Consider the following 22,262-nt stretch of genomic DNA (forward strand, 5'->3'; position numbering starts at 1 on the left):
GCAGCCCTGCTTATTGGGCAAGAGTCTACATTCAGGCAACATGCTGCCCAGAATCAGCTCCCCTCTGTGTGGTGGGTTTGGCAAGAGCAACAGACCCTCTGAGGGCAGAAACAGATGAGGCTCGGTCTGACCGAGAGCCATTTCCTCTGTCCATGGGATATCGAGTCCAGGTCTGCACGCACTCATGCTGTAAGTATGTGTATGAATGCTGGAGGGCAACTTGGTGGAGTTGCTTCTCTCCTTCCACCGCTATATGAGTCCTGGGACTCGAACTCAGGTCGCCAGCCCCTCCAAGTGGCTTTACCACTGAGCCATCTTAAAGGTCCTGATATTTATTTACTTTATTACAGATGATGGCATGCAGCTGTCCTGGGTTGACTCCCTTCCTGTTTACCTGCATTCTTGGTGCACAGACTGGGTGCCAAGCATATGGGGTGCTCATGGTTGAGAGAGAAGGATGACAAGAGTTCACTGAGCCAGAAGCAGTGGCTGCCCTGAGCAGTTTAGGTGGAAACCCTAGGAGGGCAGCTGGGACAGAGTCCTCCCGGGTTGTGAGGCCACGTCACCATGACCTTTCTGCAGGGCATCTCCTCATGCACCAGCGAGTCTCGTTTGGTTTTATGTTACTGTGCCGAGACCTGGAACATGAACCTTGCCCCTGAGCCCTGGCAAGTTTGATACAGATCCTAGATTCACCTGAGCTCTAGCTCTCGTTTCATCTTTAGACAGAGAAAATGAAGCCGGGCAGTAGCTCGGCCCATTAAGTTCTTGTCCTCAACAGTGAGGACCTGGTGACCTCCGACCGCCCCCCTTAGAAGAGGCAGAGTAGAGACACACTTGTGACTACAGTGCAGTCAAAAGGCAGCAACGGCTGCCAGAGCCCTGGGCCTGCTGGCCAGTTAGGCTACTGTTTACTGAGCCCCAGACCAAGGAGAGTCTCAAAAAATAAAGGGGATAACACCTGAAGAATGATACCTGAGGTCAAATGTTAGTTCCCCCCTGCCCCGTGCATACATGTGCATGGTTTCTGTATACACGGGTGCATGCGTGCAACTCCCCTCACATGCCACAGAATGGAGAAGACTGGACCTGAGATCTATTTATGGTTTTTCTTTGGCCTCAGGAGGGATATGATGGGTGCATGTGTGTGTGTGTGTGTGTGTGTGTGTGTGTGAAAGAGAGAAAGAAGAGGGAAAGGGAGAGTAAACCAGAACACAACCCCTTTCTCTGAGGTTGCAAAGGGCACCTTCCCAGAGAGCCTGGCCCTTCCATAACATGCTAAATGATAAGTTTTAATTAGCTCTTACTTTCTTCGTATTGCAGCAAGTAATCCTGGTTTCCAACTTTCGTGTCTATAAATAAGGGCATTTAACAGAATTGCGGGGTATTTATATCCTCTCTACCTTCTGTTCTATCTCACAGGAGCGTGTTATTCCAGGAGAGGCCCGTGTTCCCACGCTACTCCCGAAGGTGAAAACAGAGGCAGGCTTCCTAGCACAGGCTTCCCAGAGTTGAGTGCCTGCTTGTGAGACACTGCTTGGCCCAGATGTGGCCAGATGGGCTGAGCATTAGGTCCTTCTGCCTGCTGAGTTGATTTCAGAGATGCACTCTGTGGGCTATCACTGTGGCTGCCAGGCTCTGGCAAAGGCCCTCAAGTACCTGTTTCTCAGATCTGCTGTTGCATTCATAAAATTAAGTCCCCCGGGAACCTTACCAGGGAGGCAGTGGATAAATGCCTTGAGTTTTACAGCCCTGTCCCTGATTTGGAGGTGTTCTTTTCAGGCTAAAAGCAACGAAGACAGAACACCAGTAGGAAAGCAATTCCTCTTGCAAGCTCAGCCCTGTTTTGGTTTTTGAAGGAACCATAGGGTCTGTGTTTCTCCTGCCAGCACAGGTCACATGTCTAAAATATTAGTGGGAGGGAAAGGGTGAGAGCTGCGGCAGCTCAGGAGCCACTGTCCTTGGTCCTGAACACAAGCATCTGGTCAGATGGGAGGCTGCTATCAGCAGCCTCTTCCAGGACAGCATGCACAGGAAGGAAGAACAGAAATGAGACCCATCTCAAGGGACACTGCTGGAGAAGACGTTTTTGTTTTTAACAATAGAAAGGCTTTATTTGACAGAAGTTCAGTTTTTCTCTCTGAAGAGCTAACTTTAAAAGGAAACTGTAGTTTCTGGTTTGCTGCTGAAGAAATGTGGCTGTGACGCACACGTTACAGCGTGGCTTATGCTGTATAATGTTTACCGAGCTTGTGTAGGTTTGGCAGGTACAAACGGCTTTCCTTTCCCATGTGAGGGTGTCATGGGTCATTGTGCCCTACCCCTTCATCAGGCTCTGTCAGCCCGTGTCGGCAATGGCTGAACCTTCCCCTTACACTGGTTAGTGAGACTTGCACACACAATATTTACCAACCAGGGTCAGTTCTTGGCCAATATTAAAATTTCAGCCATCTGATCTATGTCTTCTGAGACGAACACACTCTCTGTTCCCTTCTGTCCTGTAAAGCCTCCTCCTAAGTTTCTAGAAGTGTCTTTCATCTCACCACGGTCTCTTGTCCTTGGAAAGGGTTCCTCACGGAGGAGAGCAGACAAGAGCAGCACCCAGAAGTCTTCATGCCACAGCTGACAACCTGAAGCATTTCTGAGAACAGTGTTTTCTTCAAATGGAAACCGAAATCAAGGCGTTCACAGCTCACCAGCCACCTGTCTCCAGCAAGGACGTGTAAGGAGCCTGCACAACTGTTGTAGAATGTAAAGGCAAACAACTGTGTTGCTCTGTCTATTTCTGGTTAATTGAGAAAATTATTCCATTTAGCCAGGAGTAAAACGTTTCAGATTTTTCTTCTTATTTCTCTGTATGTCTGGGAAGCAGGCAGCAGTAAACAGTCATGCCCCATTTTGTTTCTAGTTAAATGAATTGTCCTAATAGTAATTACCAGTGAAAACCTCTGGTTTTGGCACAGCCTGACAGGATTTTCTCAGTGCAAAATGTGAGCTTTCCTCTGATTTTCTCACCCTTGCTTGGCCTTCCAGCTCCCCGGACTGACCCCCACAGTGGTTGAGTATGTGCCCTCGGAGGTTGGTATTGTATTTCTTTCAAGTCTGGATGTGCTATCTTAAGAGACAGTTACACACTGTGCTATTTTTGTGTGTCTTACTGCTTGATTAGTTTTCTAGAGAAACCATATTTATGAAACCAGAGTTTGGTTGCTCATCTTTGTTTCTGTTTCTTCTTTCCATGTGACCATGTAGGAGACCCACCCATGCACTACGGCATTCGTCAGGGTGCTTATGTGAGACATCTTGTCTGGGGTGTGATAGGATGACTCCATGCAGGGGCTTGATGTAATGGTTTTCCTCAAGTCTGAACACCTTTATGTCTTAACAGACACACACACACATCCCTAAAAAAACAGACAAAGGAACCATTCCTAGATCATACTCTAGGCCTATTGCATTTGACTATCTGGCACTTGTCTTTGTAGGAAATCCCCCCCAAAGCACACTGAAGCTGGAAAACATCTCAGTTAGACTATATGGATAATTGTCAAAGCTCATAACCGTAGCCCCAGGGCTTTTGGCCTGATACCTGGACCTGACTTAAAATGCTGGGATTTGCTTCACATAGCTAATGCTGACAAGTGTGTTCTGACATCAGTTCTCTTCCTGGCCTCATGCACTGAGAGCTGGTTAAGCATGAGGCTGTGTTGAAGCTCAATTTTGTCAGCTAGCAAAAGGTCCATATGACCCACTCGGTGACACCGACCAAGCTTATGGGTCACAAATCAGGAGATTTGGTTATATCATTATCAAAGGCTCAACCTTGACCATGGCAGTTTGTCAGAGCATCAGACAAATCTGTGAAATGAAATTACTGGGGCAGCTGATGGGTTTTATTCTAGGTTTCCTCAGAACCCCAGGTTCCCTGGAGGAGGCCAGGAGAGTGGTTCAAGGCCTGCTTGCCCACTTCAATCAAAGAGGCCCAGCTTACAGCTCTTGCTTACTCAAACCTCACTAAAGGTTGCTTTTTAAAACCTAGGTCTGATGTTAAAAGTGGAGAAAAAACATAGACAAACATTCAGCTGGGTGATCTGTAAGAATGCTCTTGGCACTGTGATTTCAAGATCATTTTTTAAAAGTGGCTTACCAAGGAAAACACATTTTCCACCTTTTAAAAACAGGTTTGTATAAGACTACGTTAACTCTTTTGTATGTCAGAGCCATCTTACAAAATGCTAATTTAACATTTGCAGTTTAAAAATAAGTCAAGGATGGAGAAGTTCCCTTTGTCCCAAAAGAAGCATATATAAACTTTAGAACGCTTCTATCAAACAGAAGGTTAGGTTTTCCCAGACTGAGACGCTTTAGGAATAGTTGGTGGTGATAGATGGATTCCTAACACTGTTAGGATTTTGCCCTAAAGAAAAGCAGCAGGGGTGGACGAGGTCTAAGGTGTCTGAGAAAGCTCGTGGATGCTGTTATTGAGGTCTGGGATCTATGCAGTCTTAATGTCCTGCCTGGGCTCTCTGTGTTAATGAAGGACAGTTAAGAGTTCATTGCTCATTGAGAATATCTGCTCAGAACTGCTCTTCTCTCTTATCACACAGACTGAGGTCAGAACCAGTAGCAGAGGGAGAGGACTGCGCTAGTGCTCATCCATTCAGGCCTGAGTTGAGACAGCTGGGCAAACTCAGTATCCTCACCTGAGACGTAAAGGACTCTGACCAAGTAAACCCCCAATAGGAAGTGTTTTGAGAGCCTGTGAGCTGCCATGGGAAAGTACTACTGACCATGTGGGAGTAATGGAGGCTCTCTCTTTGAAGACCTCTGCACCAGAGGCTGCTGTTTCTTCTGTGTTTTCAGGTAGTGCCTATGTGTCTGTACCTGCCTTGTCTCTCTCTCTCTGCCTGTTTGTCCCAGTCACCTCTTCTTATAAGGACAACGATCAAATTAGATTAGGATACAGCCCGCTGACCTCATTTTAACTTAATTAAATACAGTCACACTCTGAGGTCCTGGGTATTGAGACTTTCCCATGTGGATTTGTGGGAGGGCACAATTTAGCTCATAATTGTGCTAATAAAGACGGGGGATTTTGAGGTGGACTTAATAGCACTATTATTATCATTAAGCTCTGACCACTCGGCATGCATTTCTGCCCTCATGATTAATTTCTGGTCAAACCATTGGAAAGGCCTCTCTTTAGTTTCCTGCACAAAGCTGGCCAGGTTAAGGGTGTCTGAGGGTGTCAGGTTGTGGGGACGGTTCTGACACAGCCTTCTTGGGAACAGTTTGTACATTCCCCGTGTGCTGCTCGATTCCAGTCATTTTGGTATAGGTTGTTTAATGATGAGACCATTTCTGATTTTGTTTTGAGGTAACGAGGCTTTTATTTATTTATTTATTTATTTATTTATTTATGTATTTATGTATTTATGTATGTATGTATGTATGTATGTATGTATGTATGTATTTATTTATTTATTTATTTATTTATTTATTTATTTATTTATTTATTTATAGCTACCAAATAAGCAGCCATGGCTGTGCAGGAACAGGGGTTTAACAATAGGACAGTGTGTCACATTTGGAGTTGTACGGGAAGGATAAAAGTAGCTCAACAGCAATGGTGATTATGAAAAGTGCCCATCGAGCAGCTGCCGAGACCCTGTAGAGCCATAAAGGGAAGCAAATGTTCATCTAGAGACTGCCCTCCGCACTCACTTGTAAGTGAACCTGAAAACTAGGACCCAGTAATCAGGAAGCAACAGGTCCTTTCTTTCTTTGCCTGCCTCCAGTCTCCTTTTATACCTCACTGGAGCCCTCTCGGGCAGGTCCTCTGTAGAAAGAGAAAGGTCCAAGAGGCTTCCTAACACTGGCCTCAGAGGGTAGCATGTGGACTTGCATTGTGGTGCCATACACAACTAGCTGGCACTCAATATTGTCAGCCCAAGGTGCCTTCTGCTAGTGTTGGGCCCAAGCTCATCACCACTAGGGCACCAAGGGTGCTGAGAGACATCACAACACCAGCTCACCTACAGCCTGTTACGGGCAGGTCTGTCAGGAAGTGTTGCTTTAGGACAGTCAGGGGGAGATGAGCTAGTATTATGGGGAAAGGATGGCAAAGGAGAGATGTGAGAACTCTCAGACCCTCACAGCAGCTCCAGAAGGTAAGAAGAGTGGCCTCAGGTTGGCGAGGGAACACAGAGACCCCAGGCATGGGCTCTGGAGGCAGAATACTAGGCATGAATGCCTGTTCTTTCCCTTCAGGCTACCCTGACCTAGGGGCCAGCTACTTAGCCTTCATGGAGCTGCTGCGAGGATTAATAAGATAATCCTGGCAAGGGGCTTAGCCAGGTGTTTGCTGCAGGGTGATTGTTCAATAAGTGTTAGGCTCTACTATCGGAAAACATGTGGCTCTCACTCACCCCACTCCATCCTCCAGCGGTTCCTACAAAGGCACCTGACAGCTTACTTCCTCATCCTGGCATGTCTGCCACCAGCGTCCACACTGGCTGCAACTTGATCTTGACTATTCAGCTGGCTCCTTCATCCTTCATTGCAAATCTGGAGTAGTGAGATGTCCTGGGTTGTTGTTTTGCCAACATGACATAAGCTTGAGTTGTTTGGAGAGAGTGCATCTCATTTGAGAAAATGTGCCCACCCGATTGGTCTGTGGGCAAGCCCGTGGGGCATTTTCTTGACTAAGGTTAATGTGAGAGGACCCAGTCCATTGTAGATGGGCCCTGTTCTGGGCAGGTAGTTCTGGGAGGCATAAGAAGGGTGGGTGAGCAAGCCATAGGAGTAAGCCAGCAAACGGCATTTGTCTGCGGCCTCCTGCTGCAGTTCCTGCCTCCAGGTTCTGAGCTTGAGTTTCTGCACCGACTTCCCTGGATAACTGAGGGGCAGAGACCCTCAGCAACTGACAGCTTCTCTCTTTCTCTTGTGTTCTTACTGGGGTGGGTCGTCCAGGGTGTCTTACTCTTGGAGGCCGTGTAGCCTCAAGGTCCACCACTTTGTTGCTATAGCCACATTTATTGTCACACCAGGAAATTAACTTTACAAAGCTGTCATTGAGAGCAATGCCTGCCTAGCCTCAAATGGCAGAACAGTGGGCGTCACTGTTAAAGTTGCGGGAAACAACTAGGTCCTCAGTATAGCCTAGGACAGCTCTTTAGTGGACTTTCTGATGCTTCACCACCTTCTTGGTGTCATCATATTTGACAGCTTTCTCCTGGCAGCATGTCAGATTCATGTTGGACACATTGGAGGTTGGAACATGGAAGGCCACACCAGTGAGCTTCCTGTTCAGCTCAGGATGACCTTGCCCACAGCCTTGGCAGCACAGTGGATGCAGGGACAATATTCTCAGAAGCCCCACGGCCATCACGCCACAGCTTTCCAGAGGGGCCATCCACAGTTTTCCGGTGGTAGTGATGGCATGGATGGTGGTCATGAGTCCTTCCACGATGCCAAAGTTGTCGTGGATGACTTTTCCGGGGAGCTAAGCAGTTGATGGTACAGAAGTCACTGCCGGCAATCCTGAGTGAACTGTCTTACTTCTCATGTTCACACCCATCATGTAGAAGGAGCAGAGATAATGACCCTTTTGGACCTGCCCTTCAAGTGAGCTTCTCTTAGGTTGTGAAGGCACCAGTAGACTCCACAACATACTTGCCACCAGCATGGCACCATTTGACATTGGCGGGATCTCACTTCTAGAAGATGGAGACCGTGTTCCCATTATGACAAATTTCCTGTTCTCAGTCTTGGTTATGTTGTGGAACTCACATGGGTAGAATCATACTGGAACAAGCAGGACATGTAGGTGAGGTCAGTGAAGGGGTCACTGAAAAGTTGAGGGCAGCCCTGATAACCAGGCACCCGCAAAAAGGCCAAATCCATTCTCTGACCTTCATGAGAAGATACAGCTGCCTCTGGGATGGAGAGAAGCAGAGAGCCACCTTTAAACATTTTTGCTTTAATTAAATTTACTTTGTGTGTGTGTGGAGGGGGCCAGGCTGGGGCCGGGGAGTTCAAGCTGAGGTCAGAGGACAACATGCAGGAGTTAGTCTCTCTAACCTATGAGCCCTGGAGGTTGAACCCAGGTAGTTTGGCTTGGTGGCAAGTGCATTAATTACCATGTGGGAAGGGAGGTGCCCACAGGGAGATGGTGTTCCTTGTTTTTTTGACACCTGAAATCTCTCCAGTGCCATACATCACCCCAGTGGCAACTCCCGGCACCCAGCAATCAACAACCAACAAAAATAATATTCATTCCAGGAGCCAAGAAGCTTTAGAGCTTGGGAGGTTAACAGTTCCACTGGGAAAGGAGACAGAGTTTCTTGCAGGAAGCACCTGAGGAACAATGGGTTAATTAATGACGGTTTAAATTAGGATTTCTTAGTTTAGGCTCATGGCCCAGCTGTTAAGTTGCTGGTGTTAATTGGTGAACCTATAAGAAAGAGAGGATACAGCATGTTTTCAAGTCAATGTAATTATCAGCTGGATTTTTCAGGGAAAAGTTTGAGGAAACTAGAAGAGATCTTGGTGTCTTCTTTTTAAATAAAACACTTCTAGAAGGAAATTGCTATCAATTCACCATGGCTTTGGGGAAATAGTCCCGTTGTTTCCAGCACTATGGAATGCTCCTTTGCACGACTTATTTCAGCCTCTGCCTCGTACTGACTGTCTGCCCAGGCATGGCCTAAATGAGTGTGAAAAGAGCTGGAGCAAACAGGACTGTAGGAGGAAGCCTGACTCCTGAGTCTTTAACCTCCTGTAATCTGCTTCATTCTGCTTCCTGGGCCTCCAAGTCCCTGCCTTTGCTGCTCAATTCTCACTGTGTTCTACAGCTCAGCAAACGGGGTGCAAAGGAGGAGTCTATTGGCTTCCCCCTTGTTCTGCCTCTTGTCATCCTCTGCCTTCCCAGGTCAATTTAGACAGTTTAGGTTACATCAGTAGATGAGGGTGAAAAGGCATTAGTGATGTGGGACTCATTAGGATGGTTAGGATGGCTCTGATGGCTGAATCATTACTCTCAAGAAGGAATGACAGGTTAATGTCAGTGGTCCTAATTCCCCAGCCAGCACTCCACTCCCAACCCTCAGAACCATTTCTATAGACCTGGTCCCCAGATGGCCACCTGAAGAAACACAGAGGACCCCCCAAGTTTCCTACAGACAGCACGAGTATGTGAGTGGTGCCTGAGAGGGCTCATCAGGGAGATGGATTTGACAAGTGCTCCTTGCTGCTCTTACCGCAAGCCTTACTGGGTCCGGTGAGCAAGGTTCACGTCACTCCCATTCTCCATGATACTCAGAGGGGTCTAAAACTAAGGAAAATTTCAATGAATACACCATTAACCACCCAATCATGTGGGTGCCCAAAAACAGTAATGAGAAGAGAGTGGGGACTAAAGAGGTCATCTCCCTGGCCGTGTGTCCTTCTGCTACCCTGAGTGGGGTGGAAGAAACTGTCTCTCACTGACAGGACCCCTTCTCAGCATGAGGACCTGGTCTCTCAACACCCCTGGACACCTGCCCCACTATTGATTTTTAGATGTTCTAGCCTTCTTGCAACCCAGGAATCTAGGGCCAGCCACCGCTCCTGTCCATTCTGAGGCCCTGAGTCTTTGACTTTGCTTTGTGTTCTTTTGGAAGCCTGGGTCCTGTCTGCCTAAGTCTGGCCTGTGACCTTGGCTCTCTAGTCTAGGTCCAGGATTCTGTTGGCTTTGTGATTATAGTGAAGACAGTGTGCATAAACAGGCTGCCAGGAGCTACTCACAGAGCTCTGTGTCACACTAATACTACCTCTCTGCTTAAAACGTGTTGCAAGTTTAGGGCTGAGACTAGAGCTCAGTGGTAGAGAACTTGCCTTGAGGGATCAGAGGGTTCGGGTTCAACCCTGTCAAAGAATAAAAATAACAAAATGTAGGTTTATGAAGCACAAAGAGTGGAGAACCCAGGAAAAAAAACAAAAAAACAAAATGGGCTATTGGAGTGGTGTGTATTTACAGATAGTTATAGCAACAGGTGCTTATTAAGCAACGGACATGGCTTGGGTGCTGAGGATTTATGGGTCTCTGTTTCGTGGTGCTGATACTGTGGTGGGAGGAACAGACAGAGTGTGACTAATGGGCGGGCTGATTGGTGCACAGCAAGGAGAATGCAAAGGAAACCAACAGGGCAGCAGGAGGTGACATTACCTGGCCGGCAGACCATGTACTTAAAGAAGGAGGGGAGGAAAGAGCCTTGGAGATGAATCCATCCAAAAGACTCCAGGGAAATAAAGTAGAGATCTAATCAGAAGTCGAGAACAGGCAAGAGTGTTCTGGGTAGACAGGACATCCTTTTCGAAGGCCTTTAGGTGTTTAAGAGACAGCAAAGAAGCCAATTAGCCTGAAACTGAGCACCTGGGGGTAGAGCAGAGAGAAGGGAGGTCCCCAGCCATGGAGGGTCTTTGGGCCTTGTAGCATCTGAGGCTCCGAGAAAGATCAGAAGCCAAAGGTTGGTTTTGCACAGACAAATGATGTGATCTGACATATGAGTACACTTAAAATTTATTTATTTATCCTCATTATTATTGTGTGTGTGTGTGTGTGTGTGGTGTGTGTGTGTACGTGTGTACACGCACGCAAAGGCCGTAGTATACATGTATGAAGGTCAGAGGAGAACTTTGTTAAGTCAGTTTTCCCCCACCTTTCCATGGGTTCTGGGGAACAGGCTTGCACACAACAGCCTTTACCCACAGAGCCCGCTTGCTGGCTCTGGCATATTTTGAAAGAGCTTTACCTTAATTTGTTGAGCACTTGGGATGATGCCAGGAATTCTGCTAAATAGCGAGCATGAACTGCCCTTTCAGATCTGTGCAGTAGCTTTTAGAGAGAGTCCATTATCATATGTAAACTGTAAGGGGTGAGGAAATGGAGGCTCGGAGAAGCCAGGCACCACGTGTCCTTGGACAGTGAACGAGCCCGGAAGCTGGTGTGGGCCCAGCTGTCAGAGTGGAGGTCAGGGTCACAGCTCCCTCCTGGGCTTTAGAGTGGCTGTGCTGGCCTTGCTCCCTGTTGGACCTTGGAGACCAGTTCCAACCTCAGTGGCCAGGCATCTCTGCAGAGGCCTGGGCTGTCAGGAAATGTAGCCTTTGGTCTCACTTAGCTGTCTTTGCACAATGAACACTTTATCCCTGTCTTCTCTGAATTAGAATCTTTCTCCACATATGTCACCCTGGAGTTCCAAGTCCATACTCATAAGATCCAGCCCATTAAATCCAGCTCCAGGAAGGGCAGTTGAGCCTGACTCTTGGACACTGTTTGATGAGGCATCTCTCCACCCTCTGGCTGAAGTGGGGTTAGGCCTCTGATGCACACAGTCAGCCCAAACAGAACAACACAGCTCTGGGTGGCCATGGGGCTCAAATACAGCACTGGCATCCCCAAAAGCTGGCAATCTAAAGCTCAGCCTGATCTCGGATGGTTTAGTTTATCATCCAAGCCATGTGTGTGTTTCTAGGAAGTGTGTGGGTCAGTAGAGAACATTTAATGCAAAGGGTTGGGATGAAATTTGAGAGCTCTGTTGGGAAAGAGATGTCTAGAAAGCTGTTTAGAGGCTAGAAAAACCTCCCTGGTGTGTGTGTGTGTGTGTGTGTGTGTGTGTCATGGGGGGGTGAGTTTGGGACCTACTCTGCTGGGTTGTCCGATGGTTGGAGGCTTTTCAGCAGCAATAAGAGTCAAATCTCCAAATTCAGTTGTTTAAAGCATGCGGGCTCCTCACTAGAAGAAGGGACAAATAGGAGAACCCCCGTCTATGTCCTTTTGTGGCTACCCCAGGAAGGTGCGTTTCTGCCGTGGGTGGAGACAGGTACCCCTCCAGAGACATGAGGCTGAGGACAGGTGCTCCAGCTGGCTTTCTGTCAGCTGCGTTCCCAGGCCCTGCTGTGAGTGCTGGAGGGGCAGCTTGGGCTTCTGCAGAAGTTTGTGTGGTCCCTGACCTTTTCCTCAGCACAGCAGGCTGGGCCAAGCACACACTCTCACTCTGGAGGCAAGGCACAGGGGGGTGGGGTAGGAAGCTGAGCCATGCTCACACCGTCACCCTGGGGGGGGGGGTGGCATCACCTGGCTTTCATGCTGAAGTGTGCTCACATGAGGGACAAGTGCCGGCTCTCTGTGAAGAGCACTGCCCTGCGAGCCTCTGGCTGTGGTAGGCGAAGCTGGCCTCCTTTTAGCCTGTATGTAGGCAGCTCCTGCTTATATAAGACAGTCCACACTCACCCACAGTGCAGAGCAGATGTGGGCTCACATGGCTTTTTAGTTGTGCCAGTTACTTCAGGGGTGGGCAGATGAGCGCCAAGTGAGGAAACGTCAGGTTCTTGGACATGGTTGAAAGAGAAAGAGCTGTGTGACAGGAGGCACATCGGGGATGAAAGCGATGGTGGGTGCTGTCAGCATAGGCACTGTCGTGGGCCTGTGCTCCAGAGTCACGGCAACGGAGGGCACCCCACCTGGCCAAAAGTACACAAGACCCAGGAGGCCAGTCTCTTCAGAAGAGGGAATGCTTAGGACATTTGGTCTTCGCTTTTTTTGTTGTTTGTCTCAGTGATCTCCCGGGAACCAGACATGGAGATGGAAACTAGCAGTCTGGTTTTGTCACAGAGGACTTCACATTTTGGAGTGTGGCTGGTCCACGTGCTTGTTAAGGGCCAGAGCTGCTCCGCAGTTCTGCACTGGCGTGCTGCACAGCAGAGCTTGTGCTGCAGTAGAGGCTCGCCACGGCACTGGGGAGCCCTGGGTTTCGGCAGTGGGCAGCGCACTGAACATGTATAAACGTCAAATTACAGATGAGATGACAAAAGTAAAAACTGATTATCGTCTGAACAGCCCCGTGCTGTCACTGAATTAGACAATGCAGGCTTGTGGACGGGTTAGTTAATGTGCTGTGGGCCGAGAGCCTCAGAAGACACAATCCAGTGTGCGTGTCCAGAGATGTGTGGTGCTGGGCTGGTCCAGCGGACCCTCAAGGATTCAGGTGTGCTCTATATACGTGTTGGTTCTTCCTTCCTTAAGCTTGCCCTTTCCTAGCCATAGGTGGCCACAGTCAAAGCATCCACACATTTCATAGATGCCCACTACCCCTTCCCTAGCATCCTTCCCATCTCCTGGACGCATTTATGCCACATATCGTAAGTACATGCATTGTCTTCACAAGGCAAGCTGGCTCACCCTCCGAGGTGGGAAGGCTGAGCTCTCCTGAGGCCCGGGGGCTGATGCTGAACAGAGCTGGGTTGTGCTGCCAGAAGAAGGGAGAGGGGTGTAAGTAGACAGCAGAAGAACCAGACCAGCAGGGGTTCCAACATGTATGCCGTTCTGACACATGGAAAACATAAGGCTAAAGCAGAGGTGTGAACGCAGGGCTTTGAGGGTGCCGAGTAGGGAGTGAGAAAAATCTTCTTGGGAGAATAAGAAGTGTCAGAGAAAACACAGGCTTTGAGCAGAGCCTTGGAGAAGAGGATTAGGAAGAGACTCTCTCTCACACACACACACATTTTGCTTTGCCTGTGAATGAGCACGTTTTACAGACTTCCCTGGCACACATGGACTTGTTCAGCTGCTGTGACCTCAGAGAGGGACTGCGCCATCTCCCTTGCTCTCTCAGGCTGTCGTCCCCCATCTCTCCTCTAAAGATATAAAAGGGAAGAGAGGGCTGCTGAGGCACACGCTCCTTTTCACTCTGTTTTGCCCCCACCTTTCAACCCAGCCATCTACCCATACTTGCTCGCAGCCCTTCTCTGCATTATCTTCTCTTGGCCAGATGGAAAGGAGTCTGCAGGAGAGGCAGTTTACAGAATAAACACGAAAACTGGGACACAAGGCTCAATGCCCTCCAAGGGTCTCTGAGAATCTATGACAGCTCATGGATATGACCCAACTAAGCCAACACTGGGCACGTCAGGAAGGCTATGGCAAAGGGACCCTAATATCAACAACTAAATGAACGGTAGGTACAGTTGTTCCCCCCAGCTCCTGCCTGGGGAATATTCCACCCCCAGGACTCGCTGGGGCCATTGCTGCTGGGCACACTTAGGCCTCAGCCTCCCTGGAAGCCAGAAGCTGCTCCTATGAGCCTGTGTCTCTCCCTCATGGAAGCAGGGGATGGTATGTGCCCCCTCAGCTGTGGCACCCCACAAGTTCACCATTCTCCTGGGCCACAGGGAGGGAGGTTCCACTGGCTATCGAGATACTTGGAAGTAAAAGGCGTTCGGAAAGGTCACTTACATAATGTGAGACAATTCCCCACGCAGGTGCACCCATATGCACACAGACAAATGTACACACACACACACACACACACACACACACACACACACGGTGCATGGACTTGGTTTGGGAGGAGTGCCCCTCACAGCAGCTTTTTCCCCCCATTCACTAAGTTTTGCTGAGAAAATGCGTGTGACTGAGAAAGAGTTAAGAGCTCGGGTGGGAAGCGGTGATTGTGCCAACACTGTGTTGAGTCTTCTAATTTTTAGCCAATTGTTTAAAAGACGACAGACGGTAATGTTTATGAGATGTATAATTCAAGGCAAATCTGTCCAGATAGAGAGGATAAGCGCCTTTAACTCGCCTAGCAAATATGGAGCGGCACCCAGATAAACAAAACCAACAGAACCCAAGGCACGTAATCGCGACTTCAGAGAGATAGGAAAACAATTTCTCCTTAAGAGAAAGAAAAAACCTGTGTGTGCCTGACTAAAGAGTTGAGCGTTTTCTGTCCTTCAGTGCCGGCCAACTGTGTTGTGTGTCACAGGTGAGAGCAGGACGGAGCCCACGTCTGGGGAGGCTGAGGCGGTGTGTGCTGTCCGGGTCCATGCTGCCTGCCAGCTTTGCAGTTCCCCCAACTTTTGTTTTGAGCCAGATAATGTGATCTTTGTTTCATTAATATTTAAGAGTAATTTAGATTGTGCCAGATGATCTTAAAGCTCATTTAAATCAGCTTGAAGATAATATTAAGCTTTCTCCCGGCATAATCTACTGCCGTAAGTGACGGCGTTATCTGCATATAAATGACGGCCGGATATGATAATGAATGACAAAGATGATCAATATAGAATGACAACTGCTCTGAGTTCAGATGAATCCCCCAGAGACCCATTCTTTAGTTTGCAGAGCTCACGATGCATTGTCTTTTTGGTCTTAAATTTTCTAAAGAAAACACAAAAGGTTTTTTTATGAGACAAATTCTTTATTGTGCTAGAAGGAAGGGGGCCAGTCTACGAATTATACACACATTGTTTTGCAAATACAGTAATTAGAGTTTGCACAGATCGATGCTTTGTTGGATTGAACAACTGTCTCTTGGCATTGCCATTTTCACTTTATTTCTTCTTTTTCTCTTCCCCCTCTTTCTCCTCTTTCTCTTCCACTCCCTCCTCCCCTTTCTTCTCTTTAGACACCAACAAGCCATTTCACTTGGGACTTGGCTAAACTGCCACAGGCTTTTGGAATTCCTGAATATACTGCCTTGCAGATGATGTCTTTCTGTACTGAAGAAAACAAACAAACAAACAAACATGTGATTAATAAACCACATCTTCCTTGTTGATTAACTGTAGAAGAATTTTAATCCAGAAACATGGCTGCTGTGGTGAGGGATAACTTGTGTAGACCTGTCTATGTGATCCTGCTGGAATGCAGGCATGCCACACACCTTTAATCTCTCTGGCTGAAATACTCACACACCCTTAACACACACCTCTAATCCCAAACAGTGAAAGTAAAGTTAGTTTGTAGGAGGAAGCACCCATGTTTGAAAGTGATGTCTAGTTGAGAGGCAGAAACAGTGACTACTCAGAGAAAGAGGTGACACAGTAGAAGACGCCAACTCTCACTAGAACGGGGAGGAATGGAGGTGACTTAAGAGAGCAGCACAGAGAGAGAGAGAAGAGGCGATTTTAACAGGAGTGATTTACAGAAACAGGTTAAAGAGAGAACAAGTCAGACACAGCTGAAGACAGAATGAGCCAGAGAATGAGAAGGAGCCAGAAGATTAGAGCATGTTGCCAAAGTTAGTATGACATGAAGCTATTCAGTCAGAGGTGAGAGAAGCCAGTTTGAATCAGTCAGCTGGCAGAGGGTTTTGAGCCAGAACAGCTGAATTGAACTAGCCAGCCAGCGTTCAGAAAGCTAGAAAGGGTGAGTTTATTCAGCAGTAAGTCTCAAAGGCTGAAAACATTCTAGGCCTAGATTAGATTGTATGGAGGCTAGAAGCTTCAAGGATTAGACCTAGGTTAGCAGATGGAGGCAACAAGCCTCAGAAATGACAATTACATCAGGAAAATAAAACATATTTTTACAATTAGCCTAAGAATTACTTTAGTCTCTTGTTTGAATAAAATTAACTTTAGATAACTGTATTAAATGGGATTTTAAAGAATTAAATTAGGGACAACCTTTCCTTTCCTAAGATAGCCATCTTTCACAATCCAAAGGAAAAACAAAATGAGAAGAAATGAAGAAACAGACGAAAAGAAAAGTCAGGCTGGTAAGTAGGTATTGATCTGTGTTGGTGAAGGTGGAAGCATGTACTGGCAAACAGCCATTTTCCACCATCTTACCAGGTGGTTGGCTGTAACCCCAGGTGTGGCTCTTCTTGACTCTCCCTTCTCCCCTTTTCTCTAGAGCCTTGCCTGGACTCTCCTAACACATGGAGCTTCTGAATCCTGTTCAGAGTTATGAGATGTGGTCTCACAGTTTAAAACTGTGAACAGAGTGAAGTCTTCCTGCTTTTCACATTAAAAAGAATCACTTCACTGTCTAGGTCCAGAAGGAGGGCCCCTTGTAGAGTGCCGTGTGCTGCGGTTTTGGCATAGCTGGTCCTTCGTAGGCCCAGGTACTGGAGAATGGCGTCCTGGCAGAATATAGAAAAAGCAGAGCCTTGGCAGCAGTTCTCAGCCGGCGGGTCGCAGCTCCTTCAGGTGTCATAGAGCAGATATTTATGTTATGAGTCAAAACAGTAGCAAAATTACGGTTATGGGGTAACAATGAAATAATCTTATGGTTGGGGGTCACCACAGCATCAGGAAGCTTGAGAACCACTGAGTTGGAGGTGGGTGATAGGTCATTGCCCTAAGGACCTGGACCTGCCTCCGAGCCCTGGGGCAGGTCTCACCAGAGGCTGAACAAATGGGGCTACCTGATCCTGGACTTTTGAATTCTCAGACTGGTAGCTATATAAACTGTGTTTCTTCATAAAAAGTGTCTACTCTCAGGAATTCTAGCAAAGCAAGACAAGGTAAGCCCGTGTGCCGTGGAACAGGCCGTGAGCACCAGGGTGTGCTTCAGCTGTCTGATCTGCTGACACCTCTCTCACAGCAGAACTCAGAAAGCTGGATATGTGCTGAGCTCACTGCTCATCTCCACCAGGGAAAGCGTTCCCCTGAGTGAATCAGTGCTCTCTTTGTGAGGACCCCTCACCCCCAGGGTGTCTGTGCCTGGAGAAAGTCTCCTTGACCTTCCAGGCCATTGAGATTAAAAAAAAAAAAAAAAAAGCCTCGGAAGATGGAGGCTTCCTGAGAGGTTGTGGGGAAAGAACTAAGAGGGCTTCAAGTGCAGTGAGGAGATCTAGGGGAAAGTGAAGCTACATTACTTTGCAAAAACCACTCTACCTGAGGTCTCCACATCTTGACCTGGGGTCTCTACGTCTTCATACCGCCTACCTAGGAGATGTCTGCACTCCTTCCTTAAAGACTTTTCCCCACATGCCACCTTCTCTTTGAGGTTTCTGGTCCTTTCTGGCATCCTGAGCTGCTTCCCTGACAGTGGTTTGGATGCCGCTTCATTAGGACTGGACATTTTTCTGTAGGTGTCTGGCTCGCCACAGTGCTGCATGGTCTAGAAAGTGATCTTCCATCTTGATTTGTCCTATGCCTTGCACAGTACCTGGCACATGGTTGTCAGCTGAAAAGCATTTGCTAAATGAGAATGAATGCTCAGAGCATGGAGGGAGCTCATGGTCTCCCTGTACATCTGTGCGGGCTGTGCACTTCTGCCTGCATTCTTCACATATGGGTTCTTCCCCTAGGATATAAATATCTTTGAGCATTTTTCTGTTTTAGTTAAAAAATAATCTGGGTCCAAGATACTTTTCTGGTGGGATCATTTGAACAGACTAGAGAGCTGTATAGCATTGTGCCTGTGGGGTGGGAAGTGGGGGGGGAGGAAGGTTGCACAGGGGATAATCTAAAGACCCAGAAGATCTGCTTACTCTGCGCCCGCCCTGCTAGCTAGTGGGAAGGGAGCAGACACATACGGGTAACTGAGGAGCAGTTTCTAGCCGGGCAGTGATGCTGGCTGGGGTGAGGCACATTTCTGTATCCCTTCTAATGTGCTCACCTGTACCCACACAGCTTCCTAGATGCTGGGTGCCCTCTCTTAGCAATCGTTAGAGCCACACGTCCCCTTAAGACCTCTTATGTTCTCAGGTAGAGAGGACGGAAAGGCAGCCATTTTTTCGGAACACTCTTAGAGGTTGTCACAGCCCTGATGACCCATGACATGCTCGTGTGGCATTTGCTGAGCAGCTCTGGGAATTTGAAGTTCGTGAAAGACCACTGTCTTCCTGGTGTCCAGGGGACTTTTGAAAGTGATGGAAGACTTCTCAGGGAGATGGGCTTCAGTGTGGTAAACCATATTTTCAGTGGCCCTGTCTAAAACCAGACCTTTCCTGTCTAGATCAGAAGTCTAGGCACCAGTACCCCTCAACAGGCCGAGTCAGTGGGTAGGTGAAAGAATGCCACTGGGACTGGGTCACCTCCCGGTGCTGGTATGTGAGGCCACATGGACACTCGACCCCAGTGCTTTATGTGCTCACTCTCTTTGGCCATACCAAGGAAGAGGGCTCTAGCCACAGCCATGAAGCATCTGCAGCGTGTTGGGTCCTGGAAGCTGGTGACTGTTCTATCCACAGGTTCTCTGTAGGTGCCCGCCACAGTTCCCCACAGAGGATGTATCAGACGCCGCCTACCACCCGTGCTCGACATGGTCCTCACACCTTGCTGTGGTGGAAAAATGACCTTTGATTTTCTCGCAGTCTCTGGTTATTATCCTAGGGTAAAGGTAAGGAAACTGAGGCAGAGATGAAATGTCCTATAGCAGAAGAATAGTGATTTGAACCCAAGAAGCTGGACTCTTGCTGGTCACATTATTGGCTTCCATGGTTCTTGAGTAATCCTGCTTGATTACACCACAAACCCCAGAGATCAGACATTTCTCCCCGGGGACCTGGCCTCTCTTCACTGGCCCTCAGAGCTCCGCTCACACGCTCTTACCTAGAGAGCAAGGGGGCATTTCAGATCAAATGTCTGAGATGGTGCTGTTGATGGGAACACTCTCGCCTTTGTGGCTAAGTGCAGCTCCTGCTTTTCCCTCCTTTTCCTCGAGTCCTAACCCCAGGGTGTGCCCTTTGCACACCAAACATCTGCAGATTACAGGAGATACAGAACCCAGTGCTGAGAGGGCTCCTGGGCTTCCAATTGCTTCTTCTTTTTTTCCTCCTATTTTCATTTCTTTGTTTCTGTTCTTACTTTATTGAGAAACACTTGTGCCACTTCAGAAATGCACAGGTGTTTTCATCCCTTATGAACCTCTGTAAAAGGAGCTCATCAGGTTCCTCCTCAGCCCTGTGGGGTGGCCCACGTGAGGGGAGGGCCTGCTTTGCCGAGAACTGTGCATCAGATGGGAAGCAGTGGTGGGCGAGCCTAGCTGGAGCAGAGGTTCTTACTCTAAGGTAGTGCAAGGCCTGCATACCTGAGAGATGGCTAAACATCTCTATACCCAGACTGCTTCCAGGACGGTTAAAGCAGAATGGGAGAGAGACCCTGGGAGTGTGCCTCTTAAAGATCCTCATGTCACCGCATGTTGAACTTCTGGTGCCCACATGTTTGTGATGGTGCAATAGACTGGCGGCTGGCACAACCCCAGTCCAACTCTTCTTATGGGGTGAGATGTGGCCGCACAGCAAAACGCAGTGTACCAGGATCTCTCACGGGGCTCTCAGGGAGGGTAGCTCCTTCCAGTCCTTCCCTTATGGTCTTGGAGCATCTGATAGCCTGGGTGATTAGTCGTCTATCACGACATGACAAACAGCCCCTACTTAGTGACTTAGTCAGCATCTTTTTCTTATTTCACAGAGTCTGTGGGTGCTGCATTGCTGGTAGGTTCTGCTTCAGACCCTGTCTGGTTGGATTACTGGGAGGCCTTGAGTTTCTTCTGGTCTCAGCCCAGCAGCAGCCTTGGCTCCTGAAAGAGAAGAATTCAAACAGAACATAGCAACAGATCCAGCAGTTAAGAGATTAATCAGAGCAGTCAGGAAACAAGAAAGCCTTTTTCAGGATAAGTAGGCTGAGCCAGGCAGCTACATCCCTGATCCTGGCAGGCATGGGGTTTCCTCGCCTTGTTATCTCCCTCCCTATCTCCCCCAGGGTGGGCACTTTGACAAAAGGACATGCTTTCTTAGAAGCCTGTTTTACTCAGAATTCAGTGGTAAGTCATATAATGCAGGAATATGTATAGACTTCAAGTACCCCTAAAGTTCAAAAGTTTACTAGGGGATGGGTAAAAGCACTGTGTGCAGGTCCCCTGACCTAGAAGCCCCCGTGCCTGATCCAACTCACAAGCCACCTTCTGTTCTGTCCATCTGGGGAGACTACCACTCAACTGTCTTTGGCCCAACTAGACACCCTAACAATAGGGAGGCGCTTTGGTCAGTCCCTCTTAGAGCTAACTTCCTCCCTCCCTCCCTTACTTTCGTTCTTTCTAGTTTTGCAATTTACTTACTTTATATCCTTATTGTAACCCCCTCCCTCAGCTCCTCCTGGTCCCACCCTCTCTCCCTCTTTCCCCTTACCCCCCTCGCCTAGTCCACTGAAACAGGGAGTCCTCCTCCCCTACTATCTGAGCATAGCCTATCAAGTCTCATCAGGACTGCCTGGATCCTCTTCCTCTGTAGGCTGGCAAGGTTATCCCTCTAGGGAGAAGTGATCAAAGAGCAGGCAACCAACTTCATATCAGATACAGACCCTGTTCCCTTTACTAGGGCACCCACATGGAGACAGCACATACTGGAGAGGATGTGGAGAAAGGGGAACCCTCCTCCATTGCTGGTGGGAATGCAAACTTGTACAACTACTTCGGAAATCAATCTGGTGCTTTCTTAGAATAGTGTTTAGACTCAGCTATATTACTCCTGGGCATATACCCGAAAAATGCTCCACCATCCAACAAGGACATCTGCTCAGCTATGTTCACAGCAGCTTTATTCATAATAGCCAGCATCTGGAAACAACCCAGATGTCCCTCAGCTGAGGAAGGGATACAGACATTGTGGTGCTTCTACACAGTGGAATATTACTCAGCTAGTAAAGACAAGGAGCTGACTTTCTGCCTAACAGCTGCTGCCCAGTTTTTTCCCAGACTGAAGACATGGGGAGGCGTGGTTAGGCAGGACTTTGAGGGTATATTTCCATGTAGATCATGCACTTGATGCTGGCAGGAAGATTTGGTTCCACCCCTTCATTGGCTGCCTGAGCATCCTCACGACACCGCAGCTGCCTTCTCTGGAGGGGATGGTGGGAGAGAGAACTGCAGATGCCACATTGCGCTCTCGGTTCTAATCCCCAGTGTCTTTGCAGCATCACCTGCATCGCATTGACTGCTTTAGAAACAAGTTACTGAACACAGCTCACAAAGTGGGAGGAGAAGCAGACCCTACCTTTCAAAGGGGGAGGCAAGCAAAGAATGCAGACCTATGTTAAAATGATCACAAAGGGTATCAGAGAATCATTGCTTTCTTAGTGGCCTTTGTGCGATATTCAAAGGTGTACCATGAACCCAGAGGCAAAGCCAGTACACAGTGACTTCCAGGGCAGTGTCTATCTCAACGTTCTCTTCTTCATTCTGATTCTTAATTCTTCTGCTATAGTCCACTGCTGACTGGCTTGTTCCTCCTGCTTTGTTAAACTTGCTTTCTTATACCAACCAGGACCTCCAACCCAGGTGGCGTCACCAGCAATGGACTGGGCCTCCCACAGACCCACTCATAGGCCAGTGTAATGGTGACAGGGTCTCAACTGAGACCCCTCTTCTCAAATGACTCTAGCCTCTATCAAGTTGGCAGAAAACTGAGTGGACAGCAAAAGGCTTGGTGTCCAGCTAGCAGTATTGAGGAGCGATGGGACCCTTAATAAGTTGGGCCTAATGGAAGGTCTTCAGG

At 48.1% G+C, this 22,262-nt stretch overlaps 1 pseudogene; it reads right to left on the bottom strand.

Moving 5' to 3' along the window:
- The window catches only part of LOC129668536 (glyceraldehyde-3-phosphate dehydrogenase-like), a 71,365-nt pseudogene that overhangs the window by 45,559 nt on the left and 3,544 nt on the right, over positions 1–22,262 (bottom strand).

This window comes from Psammomys obesus, unplaced genomic scaffold, assembly GCF_907164565.1.
Source record: "Psammomys obesus unplaced genomic scaffold, mPsaObe1.curated_primary_1811, whole genome shotgun sequence".
NCBI classification, from domain to species: Eukaryota; Metazoa; Chordata; class Mammalia; order Rodentia; family Muridae; genus Psammomys; species Psammomys obesus.